This window comes from Spermophilus citellus, assembly GCF_964194105.1.
Source record: "Spermophilus citellus genome assembly, chromosome: 10".
Taxonomy (NCBI): Eukaryota; Metazoa; Chordata; class Mammalia; order Rodentia; family Sciuridae; genus Spermophilus; species Spermophilus citellus.
Window position 1 is genome coordinate 130648740 of NC_138197.1, and position 22560 is coordinate 130671299.

Consider the following 22560-nt stretch of genomic DNA (forward strand, 5'->3'; position numbering starts at 1 on the left):
TTTTATTGAGGAGAAACTATTCAAATGAGGCAAGGGGTCAGGTTTCAGTGGGCTGAGTCTATCTTCATGATGTCCACTGTCAGCAGGTTGACTGACATCTATGTAGGCCACACCCAAGGGCACAGTAAGATAAGGGGACACACACAAGGCACTTCCATGGAACATTCTATCCTAAACAGGGCAAGGGGTTATATTACAAAGGAACAGGTGAGCATAGCTCCACCCATGGGGCTGTAGGAAGCCACGCCCAGGCATGAAGACATAGTCACTTGAACCCTAGAAGAGCAGGGCAGTCTAGCAGCATGGGTGCCTGATACCACATCGCCCAGCAGGGGAGTTAACTTAGTCACGTGCGAGATTGGTCTCCCACAATTTGGGGCATAAATATTTATGATTGTTACGTCTTGTTGATGTGTAATTCCCTTAAGCAGTTTGAAATGTCCTTTTTGTCCATTCTGATTACCTTTGGCCTGAAGTACACTTTATCTGATATAAGGATAGAAACTCCTGCTTATTTATGAGATCCATATGAACAATATATTTTTTTCCATCCTTTTATCTTCAGTCTATGGATGTCTTTGCCTTTGAGGTGAGTCTCTTAGAGACAGCATATTGTTGGGTCTTTTTTTAAAATTCAGTATGCAAATTTATGTCTTTCTGTTGATGAGTTTAGGCCCTTTACAGTTAATGTTATTGCTGACAAATGATTTTTATCCCTGTTATTTTGATTTATTTTTGGCTTTTAATTTTTTTTAAAGTTTTTTCGTTGTAAATGGACACATTACTTTTATTTTGTTTATGTTTATGTGAGGCTGAGGATCACACCCAGTGCCTCACATAAGCACCCTACCACTGGGCCACAACTCCAGCCCCTTGGCTTTTAATATTTAAAAAAATATTTTTTGTTGTAGATGAACACAATACTTTTTTTAAAAAAATTTTTATGTAGTGCTGAGGATTGAATCTAGTGTCCCACATATACTAGACAAGGACTCTACTACCAGCCGTAAACCCAGCCCATCTGACTTTTAATTTGAATTTGTTTCTCCTTTGATTGACTATTCTTCTATTATAATTCCTCCATTTGCTGATTTTCACTTTTAAAATTTTTTATTTGTATTTTTTAATTAGTTCTAATTAGTTATACATCATAGAAGAGGGCATTTCAATTCATTGTACACAAATGGAGTACAACTTTTCATTTCTCTTGTTGTATACAATGTAGAGTTGCACCACATGTGTACCTAGGGGAATGATGTTCATCTCATTCCACCATTGTTCCTGCCCCTATCTCACCCTTCCCCTCCCTTTTCTTTGCTCAATCAAAGTTCCCCCCATTATGGATCAGCATCCACTTATCAGAGAGAACATTTAGTCTTTAGTTTTTTTCTGATTGGCTTACTTTGCTTAGCATGATATACTCCATAACTCCATCCATTTACCTGCAAATGCCATAATTTTATTCTCTTTTAATGCTGAGTAATATTCCATTGTGTATGTATACTATAGTTTCATCATCTGTTCATCTGTTGAAGGGCATCTAGATTGGCTCAACAATTTAGCTATTGTGTGCCGCAGTCTGGCTGGGCACAATTCAGGAGCCACTTGTCAAAAGAAACGAACTTTATTTTTAGAACAACAAACGCCAAACAAAACAGCTCCTCAGGAAAAAACCCTCAGAGCCCAACTGCCACCACCAGCTTCCCACAAGCCTCTCACCCACACAAGCCTCACCACCTCCCACAATCCTCCTGCTCTTGAGGCCGATTGGCTGGGTCATGTGGGCGGAGCCAAAGAAGTCCCCCAATGAGCAGCTCTGTGGTCTGACAGGGCAGGGAAACAGCCCAATGAACATCACCGCAGAGGAGCCAATCAGCTAGATGTTGCTGGGGCCACTGTGAGCCAATCATCAGCTTTGCAGTCTGAAGGGCGGGGAAACAGCCCAATGAACATCACCGCAGAGGAGCCCATCAGCTAGATGTTGCTGGGGCCGCTGTGAGCCAATCATAAGCTGGCAGTCTGAAGGGCGGGGAAACAGCCCAATGAACATCACCGCAGAGGAGCCAATCAGCTAGATGTTGCTGGGGCCGCTGTGAACCAATCATCAGCCGGCAGCTGGAAGTTTGCTGGGGCCCCTTTGGCTGTGGCTCTCAACAATTGTGTAATGAGCTGCTATAAACATTGATGTAGCTTTGTCACTATAGTATGCTGATTTTAAGTCCTTTGGGTATAGACTGAGGAGTGGGATGGCTAGCTCAAATGGTGGTTCCATTCCACGTTTTCTAAGGGATCTCCATACTGTTTTCCAAATTGGCTGCACCAATTTGCAGTGCCACCAGCAATGTGTGAGTGTACCTTTTTCTCCACATTCTCACCAACACTTATTATTGCTTGTATTCTTGATAATTGACATTCTGACTGGAGTTAAATGAAATCTTAGAGTAGTTTTGGTTTGTATTTCTCTAATTACTAGAGAAGTTGAACATTTTTTCATATATTTGTTGATTGATTGTATATCTTCTTCTGAGAAATGTCTGTTCAGTTCCTTAGCTGATTTATTGATTGGATTATTTATTTTTTTGGTGTAAGTTTTTTGAATCTTTATATATATCCTGGAGATTAGTGTTCTATCTGATGTGCGTGTAGTTAAGATGCTTTTCTCCCACTCTGTGGGCACTCTCTTCACATTATTGATTGTTTTCTTGGCTGAGAAGAAGCTTTTTGGTTTTAATCCATCCCATTTATTAATTATTGATTTAATTCCTTGTGCTTTGGGAGTCTGATTAAAAAAGTCAGGACCTAATCCAACATGATAAAGATTTAGGCCTACTTTTTCTTCTAGTAGGTGCAGGGTCTCTGGTATAATTCCTAGGTTCTTGATCCACTTTGAGTTGAGCTTGGTGCATGGTGAGAGATAGTCGTTTAATTTCATTTTGCTACATATGGGTTTCCAGTGTTCCCAGCATTATTTGTTGAAAAGGCTATCTTTTTGCCAAAATATGTTTTTGGTGCCTTTGTCTAGTATAAATAACTGTATTTATATGGATTTGTCTCTATGTCTTCTATTCTGTACCATTGGTATACATGTCTATTTTGGTCCCAATACCTGCTGTTTTTGTTACTATAACTCTATAGTATAGTTTAAGGTCTTGTATTATAATGCCTCCTGCTTCACTCTTCTTGCTAAGGATTGCTTTGGCTATTCTGGGTCTCTTATTTTTTTCAAATGAATTTCATGATTGCTTTTTCTATTTCTATGAGGAATGTTTTTGGGATTTTAATTGGAATTGCATTAAATCTGTGTAATGCTTTTGGTAGTACAGCCATTTTGACAATATTAATTCTTCCTATCCAAGTACATGGAAGATCTTTCTATCTTCTAAGGTCTTCTTCAATGTCTTTCTTTAGTTTTCTGTAGTTTTCATTGTATAGGTCTTTCAGCTCTTTTGTTAAATTGATTCCCAAATTTTTTATTTTTTTGAGGCTATTGTGAATGGGGTATTTTCCTAATTTCTTTCTAAGGGTTCATCACTGATGTATAGAAATGCATTTGATTTATGGGTGTTGATTTTATATCTTGTTACTTTGCTGAATTCATTTATTAATTGTAGAAGTTTTCTGGTGAGTTTTTTTGGATTGTTTTTCACTTTTATTTTTCATTTCTTCATAAAATTTTTATTGAGAATGTTTTGTAGTGCAGGCTTTCTAGTTGTGATTTTTTGACTTTTGTTTCTCATGGAAGGTTTTTATATCATTTTCAATTCTGAAGCTTAATTTTGCCTGGATATAGTATTCTTGGCTGGCATCCATTTTCTTTTAGAGCTTGGTATATATTAGACCTTGGCTTTGAGGGTCTGGGTAAGGAAATCAGCTGAGATCCAGATTGGTTTCCCTCTAAATTTGACCTATCATTTTTCTCCGGTAGCCTTTAAAATTCTATTTTTAATTCTGTATGTTAGTCATTTTCATAATAATATGCCTTGGTGTGGGTCTGTTGTAATTTTGTATACTTGGGGTCCTGTTAGCCTCCTGTATTTTATTTTCCACCTCATTCTCTAGGATTGGGAAATTTTCTGATATTATATCATTGAAAAGATTATGCATTCCTTTGGTTTGTATCTTCAAGCCTTCATCTATCCTGATAAATCTTAAATTTGGTCTTTTCTGCTTATCCCATATTTCTTGGAATTTCTATTCATGGTCTCTTACCATCTTTTCTCTGTGGTCCACTTTATTTTCAAGATTATATATTTTGTCTCCATTGCCTGAAACTCTGTCTTCCAATTGGTCTAGTCTGTTGGGGATGCTTTCCATTGAATTTTTTGATTTATTGGTTCCTTCAATTTGAGGATTTCTGCTTGATTTTTTTTTAGAATCTCTGTCTCTTTATTGAAGTGATCTTTAACCTGTATTTTTATCTCTGATTTCGCCTCACAGATCAGTTGAACTATATGCATTCTAAACTCCTTCTTTGACATTTCTTGCAGTGTGGTGTCAATGTTATTGAAGTGTCTTGTTTTGTTTGGAATAGTTTGATTCCTAGCTTTTTCATGTTGTTTGTGTGTCTACCCATCTAACAGTATGGATTTGAGGCAGTAGAGGATCTACTGTCTGGGTTTACAGTGTCCCTGAATGTTTCCAGTACCTCACCATTTAGGGGGAAAGAAATGATAACAACAACCAACACAAACAATATACTGCATTAAACCAAATAGTTCCTGCTATGATGTCTGCAGTGTTAATTGTCCCAATAAACAGAAACGATATGATCAGTTATTGCCTATAATAAAAACAGTAAGTTTGCAAAAGTTTTTATAATTTCAAATGGTGGACAGGGAGAGAACAGAAGTGTAGTATGTGATAATTATGAGGGAGGAGGAGGGAAGATAGAAGTAAAAAATTAAAGAGTGAAAGAGAGAACAATAGAAACTGGCTGTTAGCAGAAGAAAAGAGAGAGAATCAATGGAAACAGATAAGTGAGAGAGAAAAAATATATATATATATATAAAGTAAGAATTTTAAAAATTAAAAATAAAAGAATACAAACAAAACTGAAATATACTAATCAAACCTCCTAGTCCTCAAAATACTGATCCATGAAAAATAACTGGCTTTAAAAATGTTAGAAATGAGAAAAAAATATGAATATGTATAAATGTCCATGAACCATTAATGTCACAATTAAACAGAGAAAAAAAATCTTGATGAAAATTTAAAGAATTGTTTCTGATGGAGTTAGGAAAAGATTCTCAGCTTCCCTCCTTATCAGTTAGGTGAGGTTGACTGGAGTGTGAAGCATGCACCCTCCGGAGCACGAGTGAAGAGAGGTAGTGCCTTAGGTGGAACGCCTGGAGGCAAGGTTTAGATTTAGGTGGGCTCCAAGCTCTCTGATGAATGCCAGTTAGTCTGGAGATTTTAAATCAGAGCAACTCTAGGGCAGGCAGTTGCTGGTCCACACTGGAAGACTGCATCCCCAAGAATCTCCCCTGGGTTCCACTCATGTGGTGGAGGAGACAGTGCTTTAACTACTTTATTTCCTGTGGGCCCCATTTCCTAGTCTCAGGTTCAGTCTCCAAACTCAGTCTCTCCTGCCTGCATCTTTTTAAATTCCTGGCCAGGCATGTCTTTTTCAGCTGGTTCTGCTCCCAGCCAGATTGGAGGGAGAGGGGGGAGAGCTAGGTGGGTTTCCACAACCAGTTATACCCTGTGTAAACCTCTCTCCACATTTGCTTTTCTTCTGGTCATTGGGCATACACTATGTTGTGCAGTGTGGTTTTGCAGGCCTATATTTCAAGCCAAACTGAGGTTTGCAGAAATCAGCTCCCCCAGCTGTTGGTCCCTGTACCATGACTACAAAATGGTTCCTTCCTCTGTCCTCTGCACACAGCCAGGAGAAATGGGGCTTCTTTTCTGTGCTAGGATATTGTGCCATCTGCCTTTCGGTTTAGTTGGACAGATCTTTGATATCTAAACTCTCTATACCCAGACATGCCTCAGGCCTCCAAAAAATGTTAGTTCCTTTAATTCCCTTATCCCTGGCCTCCAGCCATGGCAATGGCTGTGTTGCTGGAGATTTCTTCCTTATTTTATTATATCCAACCTTCTGTGTCCCAATCTGCTTTGAATATCCAGTATTAAATTCCAATAAAGCCCCCTTCCTTTTTGTTGTTGTTGTTCACCCCCATTTCTGAGAAGCTGCCTATCTGCTTTCTTGGTTTCATGCCATGGAGTCGTTAGGCCTGTGTTAGGTTTTATGCATCTCTTGAGTTGGATTTCTTTTTCACTCTCATGTGTGGGCTTTTTAGGGCCCAGCCTTCTCTAACCAAAGTATCCTAGTGAGATCTAGATTGAGACCCCTTGTAGGTATAATCCCCACAGCCTTTGTGTTAATTCAGTCTGCTTTTCCTGTACTAGCAGGTGTCTGTTAGTGGGACCTGTGGCACATCCCCCCAGCCAATGTTATTTGGGGTCTGGCAATTAGTTTGGGGTTTTCCCCTCTTCTATTCTTTGTATTAAAGTATAGCTGAAGTTTGAAGGTGTGCTTTTGTCTGGGTTTAGTTCCGAAGCAGTCTCTACCTTGTGAACTTGTGGTGTCCCTATAGATTCCCATAACTCACAGAAAATGGGGAAACAAACAGTAGAACAACAACCAAAGTAAACAATATACAGCATTAAAATAACTACCTGGTGCCTACTATGACATCTATAACACTAATTACCACAAAACAGGAATGGTGGGGTCAGCAATTGCCCACAGCAAAAACAATAGCTAACCATGAACTCAACCTGGCATTAAACAACAGCTGTCAACTGTGTCATGTCCAGTAGTAATAACTGCAGTAACATGAATGGTGGGGGCAGGAGTTACATAAACCAATTGGTTCTAAAAGATGGTAAAATATAATTCTTTAGGAGAAGAGAAAATGAGATAGGAAGATAGATGAACATTTAGAATGTTCAAAATGTGAACAAAGAATGCAGAAGAGATGTCTCCAGTGATGGTTATAAAGAAGAAGGAGAAAAACAGGAAAAACAAAGTAAAGGGGGAAAGAGAAAACGAGCATTTTGTGGTTGTAGATAGAATGCCTTTATTTTATTTGTTTATTTTTATGTTGTGCTGAGGATGGAACCCAATGCCTCACACATGCAAGGAAAAGAAAGGAGAGAAAAGAAACAAAATAGAACACAACAAAATCAAACAAACCAAAAACCCTAACCCTTAGAAGATAGGGAAAAATAACGATCATAAAAATGCTAAAAATGGGCTGGGGATGTGGCTCAAGCGGTAGCGCGCTCGCCTTGCATGCGTGCGGCCCGGGTTCGATCCTCAGCACCACATACCAACAAAGATGTTGTGTCCGCCGAGAACTAAAAAATAAATATTAAAAATTCTCTCTCTCTCCCCTCTCTCACTCTCTCTTTAAAAAAAAAATGCTAAAAATGAGAGAAAGAGACAGAAATATGTATATGTATCCAGTAACTAATCAGCACAGCAAGAATGAAAAAAAAAAGAAAAGGAAAAAAATTCATAATAAAAAAAATGAAATAATTGTCTTCACTGAGGTGGTCAGAAAATCAGTAAGTCTGGATGGTCACTGCTTATCCCTGACTGTATTTCTCTGTTTTTTTCTGGGCTCTGGAGAGAGAGAGAGAGAGAGAGAGAGAGAGAGAGAGAGAAAAAGAACAAGAGAGAGAAAGTATAGCTCTTAGTGGCCTAGACATGGAACTGATGGGAATAGCTCTCAGCTGCCCTAAACACCATTTTTCATTATCCAAAAAAAAAAAAACCCTCAATATCCATTGGCAGTTGTTTCCCATTCCCTTCTGCCCACTATTCCCTGACAACCATTTATCTACTTTCTGTCTGTAGATTTGACTGTTCTGGACATTGTATATAAATGAAATAATATGAAATGTGCCTTTTTATGTCTGGCTTCTTTCACTTAGCATAATATTTTCAAGGTTCATCGATGTTGTAGCGTGTGATACACTGCATGGATTGTATGGATATGCGACATGTTGTTCATCCGTTTATCAGTTGCTTGACATTTTAGGTTGTTATACATTTTTCATATTACAAATAGTGTTGTGAACATTCCTATAAAAGTCTGTGTGAACATGTTTTAAGTTCTCGTGGGCATTTACCTAAAATGGAATTGCAGGCTCATAAAATAATTCTGTTTTAACATTTCGAGGTCTTCCAGACAGGTCTTCATAGTGATGGGTGACTAATGGTAATCAGCATCTTTTCATGAGCTTATTGGCCATTTATATATCTCCTTAGGAATATAACCGTTCAAGTCCTTTGCCCATTAAAAAAAATTTTTGGTAGTTTTAGATAGATAGAATGCCTTTATTTTATTTGTTTATTTTTATGTTGTGCTGAGGATGGAACCCAGTGCCTCACACATGCAAGGCAAGTGCTCTACCATTGAGTTGCAGCTCCAGTTTTGCCCATTTTTAATTAGGCCTTTTATCTTTTTATTGTTGATTTGTAAGAATCCTTGTATATTATGGATATGAGACCCTTATCGGATATTATGATTTGCAAATATTGTCTCCCATTTGGTGGGTTGTCTTTTTAACTTTCTTGATAGAGAACATTCTTGATTAAAAACAAAGGTTTTTAATTTTGATAAAGTGTGACCTATTTTTTTGTTGTTGTTGCTTATGTTATTAGCTTATGTTATTGCTTATGTTATTATTGCCTAATCCAGTTACTAAGATTTATATTATGTTTTCTTCTAAGAATTTAATGATTTTTAGTCTTACATTTAGGTCTTTGATCCATTTTGAATTAAAATTTTTGTATCCGGTATGAAGTAAGCTTCAAAATTCATTCTTTTTAAAATTATTTAAGCTTATATTTTACTCTGTTCATTGCACATTAGTCTGACACAGATGATTTATTTAGGATTGACTTTGAAAAAGTTACAGTCATAAGAAGGCTTAGGTATTTTTCCCCACTTTGTGTTAGCTTAATATATTAATGTCCACCAAGTTCAAGCATTTTAGTAGTACACCTTTCATTTAATATGCCTTCATATAAGATTTTAGGAGATAAATACATGGTTAGGACAGTGATAGACATGCAATTTATATGTTGAAGTATCATAAGTATAACAGAGAAATTAAGGTGCAAAAGTAGGTATTTAGAGAGAAAATGACTGACTTATTTTAACTGAACAAATAGAAAAAAAATTGAGCTTTTTAATCATACAAATAGGGAGGACTGTGGGAGCTAAAAATTTTGGAATGGGGGAAGATCAGAAATGCAAATTTGACTCTATTAGGTGCCAAATTCATTCTTTTACTTATGGATATCCGTAGTCCCAGCACCATTTAGTCAAAAGACTGTTTCCTCATTGACTGGTCTTAGTACCTATGTAAAAAACCAGTTGACTATAGACATAGGGGCTTATCTCTAGACTCTCAGTTATATTCTGTTCATCTTTATCTCTCTTATGCTCATACCACACTGTTTTTATTACTATAGCTTTTGGGGAGGGTTTGGAAGAGGAAGAATGTGTTCTCCAGCTTTGTTCATCTTTTTCTAGACTGTTTTAGCTATTTTGGGTCCCTTGCCTAGTCCACATAAATTTTGGCATCAGCTGTTAGAGCTTTGATAGGGGTTGGTATTGAATCTGTAGATTAATTGCGGGAGCCCTCTTGACAGTATTAAGCTTTCAATGCATGAATGAAACGGGATGTTTTCCGACATATTCAGACATTTAGTTTATTCCAGGAATGTTTTTTTTCTTTTTTTTTATTGGTTGTTCACAACATTACAAAGCTCTTGACATATTTCATACATTAGATTGAAGTGTGTTATGAACTCCCAATTTTTACCCCAAATGCAGATTGCAGAATCACGTCGGTTACACAGCCACAATTTTACATAATGCCCTATTAGTAACTGTTGTATTCTGCTACCTTTCCAGGAATGTTTTATAGTTTTAAATATCTAAGTCTTAGCTGGACTTAATGGCATGTTCTTCTGGTTCCAGTTACTCAGGAGGCTTAGATGGGAAGATCACTTGAGCCAAAGAGTTTGAGTGCAGCCTGGGCAACACAGTGAGACCCTGTCTCCAAATAAAAACAAAAAGAAAATTTATGTCTTTGGTTATAATTTTATTCCTGTTTTATCCTTTTTGTTTGTTTATGTATTGGCTCTGGGAATTGAACCCCAGGGAACTTACTACTGAGCAACACCCCTAGTCCTTTTATTTTTTATTTTGAGACAGGGTCTCACTTAGTTTTTTAGGGTCTCACTAAATTGCTGAAGCTGGCCTCAAATTAGTGATCATCTTGCCCCAGCCTCCCAAGTTGCTGGGAGGAGAAATGTGCACCACTATGCCTGACTGCTCTATTTATTGCTAGTGAAGTTGATTTCATTTCTTTTGGGGGTTATTCATTGCTACATAGTAATGCAACTGATTTTCCATGCTGATCTTGTGTCCTGAAGTCTTGCTGAACTCATTTATTAGTTCTAATAGCTTCGTGAGTGTGTGTGTGTGTGTGTGTGTGTGTGTGTGTTCGTGTTCTTTTAGGGCTTTCTATTTATAAGCTAATAAAGGTAATTTCACTTCTTCCTTTCTAAGGAAGAATGCCTTTTATTTCTCTTCCTGACTCAATTGCCCTCCTAGAACCTCCAGTATGATACAGAATAGGAATGTCAGGAGCAGTCATTCTTGTTTTATTCTTGATTTTGAGGAGAAAGTTTTAATGCTTGACTGTTAAGTATGATGTTAGCTGTGGGCTTTTCATAGACGCCCTTTATTAGGTTGAGGAAATTCCTTTCTACTCCTAGTTGAGTTTTCTTTCTTTCTTTTTTTAATCATGAAAGCACACTGAATTTTGTCAAATGATTTTTCTGTATATTGAAATGATCACATGCAGTTTCTCCTTTATTTTATTAATTAATCAATTAATTTATTTTGGTGGTATTGGGGATTGAAATCAGGAGCACTCTATCACTGAACTATATCCTTTTTATTTTTTGAGACAGACCTCCCTCAGTTGCTGAGGCTAGCCTTGAACTTGCAATCCTCTTGCCTCAACCTCCTGAGTCACTGGGATGGCATCGTGGGCCACTTCACCCAGCTATTTATTTTCTTAATATGATGTATTACATTTTCATATGTTGAACGAATTTTAAAATCCTATGATAAATCCCACTTGAGCATGATGTATAATCCTTTTTTGTATGTTAGTACTTTTAAGTTTGGTGTCCATATTCATAAGGCATACTGGTATGCAGCTTTCTTATAATGTCTTTTTCTGATTTTGGTATTGGGGCAATACTGGCCTCATATGATAATTTAGGAAATGTTCCCTTGGCTTCTATTGTTTGGGAAGCATTTGTGAAGGATTGGGTTAATTATTCTGTAAATGTTGGATAGAAACCAGGCACATTAGTGTACTTGTAATCCCAACTACTTAAGAGGCTGAGGCAGGAGGATTGGAAGTTCAATGCCAGATTCAGCAATTCAGGGAGACCCTAACTTAAAAATTTAAAAGGGCTGAGAATGTATCTCAGTGGTAGAGCACTTGCCTACCATGTGTAAGGCCCTGGGTTTCGTACCCAGTACCACAAGCCAACAAAACACATGGGAAAACACATTGAGCAGAATTCACAAGTGAAGCCATTTGTTCTTGGGCTTTTCTTTGTAGTGATTTTTTTTTTTTTTGTAGTGGTGATTGAACCCAGGGGTGCTTAACCATGGACTTACATCCACAGTCCCTCTCACTAAGTTACTGAGGCTGGGTCTGGAACTTGTGATCCTTCTGCCTCAGCCTCCAAAGTTGCTGGGATTGCAGGCCTGTGCCACCGTGCCCAGTTTGTAGTAACTTTTTGGTTACTTAATCTCTTTATTAATTTAGGATTTTCTATTTCTTCTTGAATCAGATTTGGTAGCTGGTTGTTTCTAGGAGTTTTTTCCATCTAGGTTATCTTATTTGTTGTAATACAATTGTTCATAGTGCTCTTTCATAATCCTTTCTATTTCTGTAAAGTCAGAAATAACACCACCTCTTTCACTTTTCATTTTGGAAATACGAAACTTCATTTTCTCTCTCTGTTTTTGTTTTTGGTACTGGGGACAGAATTCAAGGGCACTTTATTACTGAGCTACGTCCCGAGCCCTTTTTATTTTGAGACAGGGTTTCCCTAAATTGGCCTCGAACTTGTGATCCTCCTGTCTCACCCTCCCAAGTTGCTGGGATTACAGGCATGCACCACAACACCTGGCTCTTTCTGATTTCTTAAGGTGGAATGTTCAGTTACTGATTTGAACATTTTTTGGCACTGAACAAAGACCTTTATTATTCTTGCTCCTTACCTTGAATGTCCACATGATAGATATTTTCCTCCTCTCTCTTTGTATTCAGTCCTTTATGGACATGGATGATCTAGGGAAGAGTGAGGATGGCTCATTCCAAGATCTCTTTTTTTATTAAGATCTCTTTATTATGTTTTTTAAAATTTTATTTTTTGTTGTATTTGGACACAATACCTATTGTTTATTAATTTATTTTTATGTGGTGCTGAGAATTAAACCCAGTGCCTCATACATACTAGGCAAGTGCCCTACCACTGAGCCCCAGCCCCAGCCCTCTTTATTATCTTTTTTTTTTTTTTAATCACTGCAGCCAAGTGATTATTTAGATAAAGATGGGGGAAAAGTTTGGATAACATTGAATAAGAGAAAAGGTATTAATATTACATTATTTTGCATTAAGTCTGGAAAAAAGAAGGAAGTAGAACAAGAACTACTTGTATGTAGTAGACATTTAACTGACAGGCACAATCGCAGTAGACATTCTTAATAACACCCAGTTTCATCCTTCTTCATTCCACCTCTTAGGCTTGAAAATGTGCACAGCTGAATTAGATTCACCTTTTACTTTGTGTGTCTTTTTGCATTTCTGGGAAATGTTGCTGTCCTATTGTGATTGAGACTGAGCATAATGTCTTTGAGACTATATACTACTTCCTGGCATGTTGACTTTTTGTTGGACATATTAAATTCTATTGACCTATTTATCTGATGGCCTTTCCACAACCACCATCACTAAAATGTTGGGCATCTTCTGATTCAGTTTTGGGTTAGGGATGGGAAATATATATAAATATATTTTTATATGTGTGTATGTATAGTATCAAGCTCTATATATACTATGTTTTCCCTATTCATACATATACACACACACACACACACACACATACATATATATATACACACACACACACATATACATACATATATCATTTGTAGTAAAAATCATATAAAATGTGCCCTCTTAAGTGTTTTAAGTTTATAGTTCAATAGTTTTTACTGTATCCACATTGTTGTGTAACAAATGTCTAGAACCTTTTCATTTTACAAACTGAAACTTGGTACTTATTCAGTGACTCCCCATTCACCTCTCCCTCCAGGCCCTGGAAACCATCATTCTACTTTTCTTTTTGTATGAGTTTGAGTATTTTAGATACCTTATAAAAATGCAATCATGTAACTAGCTCATTCCATTTATGATAATGTCCTCCAAGCTCAACAATATTATTATATGTAGCATTATTTCCTTTTCTATAAAGGCCGAATAATGTTCTGTTGACCCTTGGTGGATGTCTGAAAGTGCGGATAGTACCAACCCTGTGTATACTATGTTTTTTCTATTCATACATATTTATAATTTCTAAATTAAACTTTAGAAATTAGGCATAGTAATAAATTAAAAATAATAACCAACTATAGAAGAGAAAAATTATAACAATATCCTGTATATAATTATTTAAAACTTATACAATGTTTATTTTAGGAATTTTCCATTTAATATTTTTGGATCACCATTGACTGTAAGTAACTGAAACTGCAAAAAGTGAAATCATGGATGGGGGTACTGGGCATATATACCACATTTTCTTCAGGCAGTCCTCCACGAGTGGCATTTGGATAGTTTACATCTCTTGGCTATTGTAATGCTGTAATAACATAAGTGAAAGATCTCTTTTTTAAAATGTATTTTTATTGGACACAATGCCTTTATTTTATTTATTTTTATGTGGTGTTGAGGATCAAACCCAGTGCCTCACACATGCTAGACAAGCACTCTACTACTGAGCCACAACCCCAGCCCCAAGATCTCCTTTTTTAAACCAACTTGTTGAGATATAATTCACATACCATACAGTTCACCCATTTAATATGTACAATTCATTGGTTTTTAGGATATGGAAAGATATGTGCAACCATTAATTCTAGAACATTTCCTCCACCTCAGAAAGAAACCTACTTTGTCTATTTTGTCTGTCATTGCTCATCCCGATCCTCCCCACCCAGCTCTGAGCAACCATTAATTTGCTCTCTCTAAAAATTTCTCTGAGACTTTCCTATAAATGAAATAATATATGACCTTTTGTGGCTGGCTTTTTTTCACTTAACACAATGGGTTTTTCTTTGTTAGTTTAGGAGATGGTGTTTCACTGTGTAGCCCAGGCTGGCTCAAAATCCTGGGCTCAAGGGGACCCTCGGCCTCAGCCTCAGGGTAGCTGGATACAGGTGTGTGCTATCACGTTTTGGTGGCATCATGCATCCATGAGGTCACATACATGTATTATTGTTTCTCTTCTTTTTGTCCCTGAATAATATCCCATTGTATGGATACAACACATTTTTTCTTCTTGGTCTGGGAGAAGAAACCCAGCCCACACACATGCCAGGCAAGCTCTCTACCATTAAGCTATACTCCTAATCCGTACATTTAAAATAATCCATTCATCAGTTGGTGAATATTTGTTTCCCACCTTTTGAATATTTCTGAATAATACTACTTAAGATTCATAGTACATATGTTTTCTTTTTTTTTTTTTCTGTTTTGTTACTGGGATTGAACCTTGAGACACTCTACTGAGAGCATCCCCAACCCTTTTAAATTTTGATACAGGGTCTCACTGAGTTTCCCAGGCTGATCTCAAATTTATAATCTTCCTGCTGCAGCCTCTCCAGTTGCTGAGATTATAGGCATGCGCCGCCAAGCCTGGACTGTTTTCATTTCTTTAGCAATGGAATCGCTGAGACAAGTGTTTAATTATTTATCATTTGAGGAGCTGCCAGACCATTTTCCACAGCAGCTGCCCCATTTCATATTCCTAGCAGCAGTCTATGATAGTTCAAATTTCTCCAATTTTCTCCAACACTTACTTTTAAAATTCTAGCGACCTTTTTGTGTGTGCAGTGGTATCTCATTGTGGGTTCTATTTGCCTTTCCCTAATGGCTAGTGATGTTGAATTTTCTGAGTTGAACATTGTCCATTTACATGTCTTCCTTTGAGGAAGATCCATTCAGATCCTTTGCTCCCCCCCCCCTCCCAGTGCACAGATTGGACCCAGGGCCTTATGCATGATCAGCAAGCACTTTTACCACTGAGCTACACCTCAGCCCCTGATCATTTTTAATAGGGTTATTTGCCTTTTATTATTGAGTTGTGAGTTTTTAATGTATTTTAGATAAAAGTCCCTTAACAGATATATGAATTATAGACATTTTCTCCCATTTTGAGGGTTGTTTTTCCATTCTTTCTCTCTCTAGGCATTTACAGTTATAAATTTTCCTCTAATCACTGCTTTAGATACATCCATGTTCTGATACATTATTTTAGTATGTTATATACTCACTTGTATACATCTTCAAATTTATATGATTTCTAATTTCCCTTACATTTTTGCTTTGATTCATTGGTTATCTGGGAGTGTTGTTCAATTTCTACATATTTGTGAATTCCTAAAATGTCTTTGTTATTGATCTCTACTTTCATGCCATTGTGGTGAAAGAACACGTTTGTATAATTTCAGGCTTTTAAAATGTATTGATTCTTATTTTATGATTTAACATATGGTCTGTCATGGAGAATGTTTGCACTTGAGAAGTTACTGTATTCTCCTGTTGTTGGGTGAAATGTTTTGTAGGTGTCTGCTAGGGATAGTTGATTTATAGTGTTAAATCTTCTCTTGCTGAACTTCTGCCTAGTTCTAGGCATTATTGAAAGCAGCATGGCCTTGAACAATTATTGTGGTTTTGTGGAAGTATTTAAATTTATTTTAACTGATACATAAAAACTTAAAAATTGAATGTATTTGTGAGATACCGCATAATGTTTTGATACATGTATGCATTGTATAATATTTAAATCAAATTAAATATATCTCTTCAAAACATTCAAATTCCTTTTTCTGGCTCTGCGAAGTGCAAATTATCTCTAGTCATACTACTGTGCAATAGCACACCAGAACTTTTTAAAAATTATTTTTATTTTTTTAAAATCTTTTTTTAGTTGTAGGTAGACACAATACCTTTATTTTATTTATTTTTATTTTTATGTGGTGCTGAGGATCAAACCCAGTGCCTCACACATGCTAGGCAAGCACTGTACCACTGAGCTACAACTTCAGCCCATACCAGAATTTCTTACTCCTTCCTAACTATAACTTAGTACTCATTGATCAACCTCTTCTGACTTTTCAGCCCCCTACTCTCCCCAGTCCCTGGTAACCACCATTTTACTCTCAACTTCTGTAGATCAACATTTTTGTATTCCACAGATTAGTGAGACTATGACGTTCTTGTCTTTCTGTGGCTTATTTCATTTAATATAATGGCCTCAATTCCATGCATGTCACAAATGACAGAATTTCCTTTTCTTTTCCTTTATCCATTTATCAGTTTATGGACACTTGTTTCCATTTCTTAGCTAAATGAACAGCATTTCAATGAACATGGGAGTGCTAATGTCTCTTCAACATATTGATCTCATTTCCTTTGGATAAATACAGAGTAGTGGGATTGATGAATCATATGATAGTTCTATTTTTAACTTTTTGAGCAATATCCATACTGATTTCCCTAATAGCTGTGCTAATTTATATTCTCACCAACAGTGTACAAGTTTCCCTTTTCCACATTTCTTCCAACACTTTTTCTTTTTGAAAAGCTGTCATTCTTACTGGAGTGAGATGATATGTCATTGTGATTTCAATTTGCAATTTTCGGATTAGGGATGTTGATTATGTCTTCTTTTGAGAAATGTCTATTGCCCACTTTTTAATTGGGTTATTTGGTTCTTTACTATTAAGTTTTTTGAGTTTCTTATATATTCTGGACATTAACCCCTTGTCAGATGTACAGTTTGGAAATATTTTCTACCATCCTACAGATTGTCTCTTCACTTTGCTGTGCAGAAGATTTTAGTTTGATGTAATCCCATTTATCTACATAAATATGCCATGTATATTTGTATATATATGTGTGTGTGTATATATATATATTTACTATTATTTTTGCTTTCATGTCTCTGCTTTTTGGGGTCTTCTCAAAAAAATCCTTGCCCATTCCAATGTCCCAAAGCATGTGCCCTGTTTTCTTCTTGTAGTTTCACAGTTTTTTGTTTTTTTTTGTACAGGGAATTGAAGCCAGGGGCACTTTACCACTGAGCTGCATCCCAGTCCTTTTTATTTTTTTGAGACAGGGGCTCACTAAGTTGCATTGGGTCTTGATAAATTGCTGAGGCTAGACTGGAACTTATGATCCTCCTGTCTCAACCTCCTGAACTGCTGGGATTACAGGTGTATGGCACCATACCCAGTTTACATATAAATTTTTAATCCATTTTGAGTTTTGTAACTGGTTAGGGGTCTTTTCATTCTTCTGCATGTGGATATCCAGTTTCCCCAGTATCATTGGTTGAAGTTTGTGTTCTTAGCACACTTATCAGAAATCAGTTGGTTGCAGGTATGTGGATTTACTTCTTGGCTCTCTATTCTCTTCTACAATTATTATTGTTGAATTATCCATTTCTCTCTTCAGTTCTCTCAGGTTTTGTTTACATATCTTTGGGTTATTTTGTTAGGTACATCCACATTTATAATCATTCTGTCTTTTTGATGGATTTACCTTTTTAACTTTACAGATTTTTTTTTTTTTTGTACTAGGGATTGAACTTAGGGGCACTCAACTACTGAGCCACATTCCCAGCCCTTTTTGGATTTTATGTAGAGGCAGGGTCTCACTAAGTTGCTTAGTGCCTCGCTTTTGCTAAGGCTGGCTTTGAACTTGCAATATATACATATATACACATACATATGTATATATTTAGTTGTTGATGGACCTTTATTTTATTTAATATGTGGTGCTAAGAATCAAACCCAGTGCCTCTACCCCTGAGCCACAACCCCAGCCCCTGGCACTTTTTGTTTCTAACAATTTTTGTCTTAAAGTCCTTTTCTGACATTAATGTAGTCCTTTCTAGTTTCTTTTGGTTATTATATTTATTGTAATTTTTCCATTCTTTTAAGTTTCAATCTCTTTCATTTGACTCGAAAGCATGTCTCTTTAGAAGACTGTATATTTGTTTTTTTAAAATGATTTTTTAATTTGTTCTTTTTAGCTGTACATGACCAAAAAAAGTATACATACATGGAGTACAACTTCCTGTTTTTCTGTTATACATGATGTGGAATTACATTGCTTGTGTACTCATACCCAAACATAAGTAATATCTGATTCATTCTGCTATCTTTCCTATTCCCATTCCCCCTTCCTTCTCTTCATTCTCCTTTGTCTGATCCAAAGTACTTTTAGGCTTCCCTACCCTTCACCCTTTAGCATCCACATGTCAGAGAGAATTTCTGGCCTTTGGTTTTTTGGGGACTGGCTTATTTCACTTAGCCTGGTAGTCTCCAGTTCCATCTGTTTATTGGCAAATGCCATAATTTCATTTCTTTTTGTGGCTAAGTAATATTCCATTGTATATTATTATACCATGTTTCCTTTATCCATTCATCTGTTGAAGGGCACCTAAGCTTGTTTCATAGTTTAGCTGTTATAATTGAGCTGCTCTAAACATGGATATGACAGCATCACTATAGTATGCTGATTTTTAAGTCCTTTGGATATATACCAAGGAGTGGGATAACTGGGTCAAATGGTAGTTCCATTCCATATTTTCTTAGGAATCTTGATACTACTTTCCAGAGCAGTGTATATTCCCACCAGCAATGTATGAGTGAATCTTTCCCCCACATCCTTGCCAACATTTATTGTTACTTATATGTTTGATAATTGCCATTCTGACTGAAGTGAGATGAAATCTCAATGTAGTTTTAATTTACATTTCTCTAATTGCTAGAGATGTTGAATGTTTTTGACTGATCATATTTAGAAGACTATTTTTGGATTGTGTGTGAGAAAATGCTTTAAATATAGTCTTTTAATCTGTTTAATGTATTTACATGTAATTGTAGATAAGGCAGGATTTATCTCTGCCATTTGGCATTTCCTTTAGTTATCTTATTTCCTGTATTACTGCCTTTTTTACTATTTATTATAACATCTTATTTTGTACCTTTTAATATATCAGTTTTTCTTTTCAGTGCTGGGAAGTGGTAGAGTATCAGGGGCACTCTACCACTGAGCTGTATCCCAGCCTTTTTTATTTTCTGAGACAGGGGCTTGCTAAGTTGCCCAGGCTGGTCTTGAACCTAATCCTTCTGCTTCAGCCTCCAGTCAGTTGGGCTATAGGACCTCCTCACCCAGCTGTCATTTTTAAAAAACTATGCTTTTCAGGGAATTACCACTGATGGCTAGTTTATAACAGTCTAGTTCATATTAATAACAATTTATGTCAATTGAACACAAAAACTTTGCTTCTAGATAGCTCTGTTCTCCATTTTGCTGATATTGTTACAAATTACGTCTGTATACATTGTTTGTCCATTTTAGATTTATAATTATTGCATTGTAAAGTTGTCTTTTAAATCAGGGACCAAAAGGGAGTTACAAACAAAAAATACATTTTTGTTGTTTTTCAATGTTTGTTTTTACTGGTGCTCTTTATTTCTTCATATGGATTACTATCCAGGGTTCTTTTATTTTAGCCTGAAGAACTCTATTCAGTGCTTCATGCAAGACAGGTCAGTTATAGATGAACTTTCTTCATTTTATTTTACCTGGGAACATCTTCATATTTCCTTCATTTTTGGAAGTTTGGACAAATATGGGATTTCTCATTGACAGTCATTTCCTATTGAATATATCAACCTTCCAGCTTCTGTAGTTTCTGGTAGCTTGCTGAGCCTCCCTTGTCATTTTTGCCTTGCTTTCAGAATTCTCTTTTTATGATGTGTCTAGGTATGGACCTTTTTTTTTCCTTTCTTCTTTTTTTTTTTTTTAGTTGTAGATGGACGCAATGTCTGTATTTATTTATGTGGTGCTGAAGATTGAACCCAGGGCCTCACACACTCGAGGCAAGCGCTCAACCACTGAGGTACAACCCCAGCCCCTAGGTATGGAACTTTTTAAGTTTATCCTATTTTGAGTTTGTTAAACTTCTTGGAAATACAGATTAGTATTTTCTTCAAATATAGGAACTCTTAACTCCTATAATTCTTCAAATATTCTGCCCCTTTCCTCTTTTTATTTTTTAAAAAATTTTGTAGTTGTAGATGAACAGCATGTCTTTATTTTGTTTTTTGATGTGGTGCTAAGGATGGAACCCAGTGCCTCACACGTCGCAGGCAAGTGCTCTGCCACTCAGCTACAGCCCCAGCCCCTCCCTCTTTTTTATGTGTATGTTAGTACACTTGATGGTATCCCAAAGGACACTGAGGCTTTATTCATTAATCATTAGTATTTCTGTTCCTTGTATTAATTTCAACATACTATTTTCAAACTTGCTGATTCTTTTACTCTGTACTCAAATCTGTTATTGAATCTCAGTAGTGAATTTTTCATCTCAGATACTATATTTTCCAGCCTGAGAATTCATACTTGGTTCTTTTTTATAATTTCTATATCTTCCTTCTATTTTTTGAAATGTTTTATTCTTTGCTTTAATTCATCAGACATAATTTCCCTTGGCTCTTGGAACATATTTAAAATAATTGTTAAAATCTAGTACTAAAGAAAGTTAAAATGCCATGAAGCTTTCTGTTATTACTGAAACTCAACTGGGCTGTTAGAAGTCTTTGAATAATTTCCAGAATTCTGTAAGATGATTCTGACCTGTGTGGCAGGTTTTTCATTGCTTTTATGGAGCATGCAAACTTTCAGTGGTTCTTACTGGGCCATTTTTGCTGACCCCTTTTTTGGATTTTGATTCAAACAAATTAAAGAAAGATATTTTGATACCAATGGCAAAAACTGGACATATATTATTATAGAATTCTGCTTCCTTACATAGGGAGATTGTATTAAAGTCAGACTTATATTTCAAAGACCCTGATAGAGATTATATAGTGGTACCTAGGGTTTCTGAGATTGGCTTTCAGTATTCTAGTTCACACCTCAGAAAAGTGTATGTGGGGAGAAATGAAATATTGGCACAAGCTCTTGGAGCTGTGTGATGGGTACATGGAGGTTTATTGTACTACTTTTTGTGTTTGAAAATTTCTATAATACAGTTTTCAAAAGAGAAGGGCTACCCTTGGAGTCCAAGTAAGGCTACCTTGAACTGGAAAAAAGTAATTGAGTTCCTCACTGACCTTGGGCAGAATAGAGTAGAACAGTGTCCTGGAAGACAGGCAGCATGTATGGAAATAGGAGAACTACTCAGGCAACCCCGGGATGAAAGGACATGTTTTAAAGCAAGCACAGATGTGTGACCACTTCTGAGTCTGAAAGTCAAGGGTGCTGATTCGTCAAATTCAGCTGAACCCTGGCCCCAGTCCTTGTCTGTAGTCTCAATCCCTATATTCTATATTCACATCCCATTTCTAGCTTCTTTCCCAGAGCTGGCAAGAGAAGAGGTGTTTCCACCAACACGTTTCCATTTGTCTTGAACAGCACTTTGGCCAAGACCCAAGGATGGAACTATGTACAGAGCAATGGGCCTTCAAGGACAGAGGCCGGGACAGGGTAGACTCTGTCTTCCTGAGTGACTCCATAGCCTCAAGACATCAGCTGGGGACAGGGAACCTTCCCTGGGGACTCAACTATCAGATCTAGTGACTTAATCGTAAAACTCCAGTAATATTAAACCATATAAAATGTGCACTTGTAAATTCTTTATACCTTACTCTAGATGCAAGGACTTCAAGATCGTGAGGCAGGGAGTAGGGGAGGTCTGCCCAGCAGAGGACCCATAAGGCAGGGCAGTGCGGGGTTGCAGCTCCCAATTTAAGGCCCAAAGAGGACTCGGCCAACCTGCTATGCCATCAGCTTTCCAAATGGGAAAGAGGGCCACCGTGGGAGAGAGGCACCCTGTGGTCTGAGCTGAAGGAGGTAGGTTTGGGGAGGCAGGCAAGAACCTGCCATTCTTTTGATCAGACAATAGAAAATGGGTTTTGTTTCTGTTTTTTTAAATGGAAATAGCTGAGAAATTTGAACTTCCTTTGTAGCCAGGTTGGGAGAGAAATAATGAAGAGAGAGAATTTGGGGTGAGGTGGGGTCACCAAAAGAAAGCAGGTTGAGGTATGGAGGTAGGAGACACTGCTGTGCCAAGCGTAACCAATAGGCCCTGGGAACAACACTACTCTGCCTCATTGTGTCATGCAGAGCAGAGAAGGG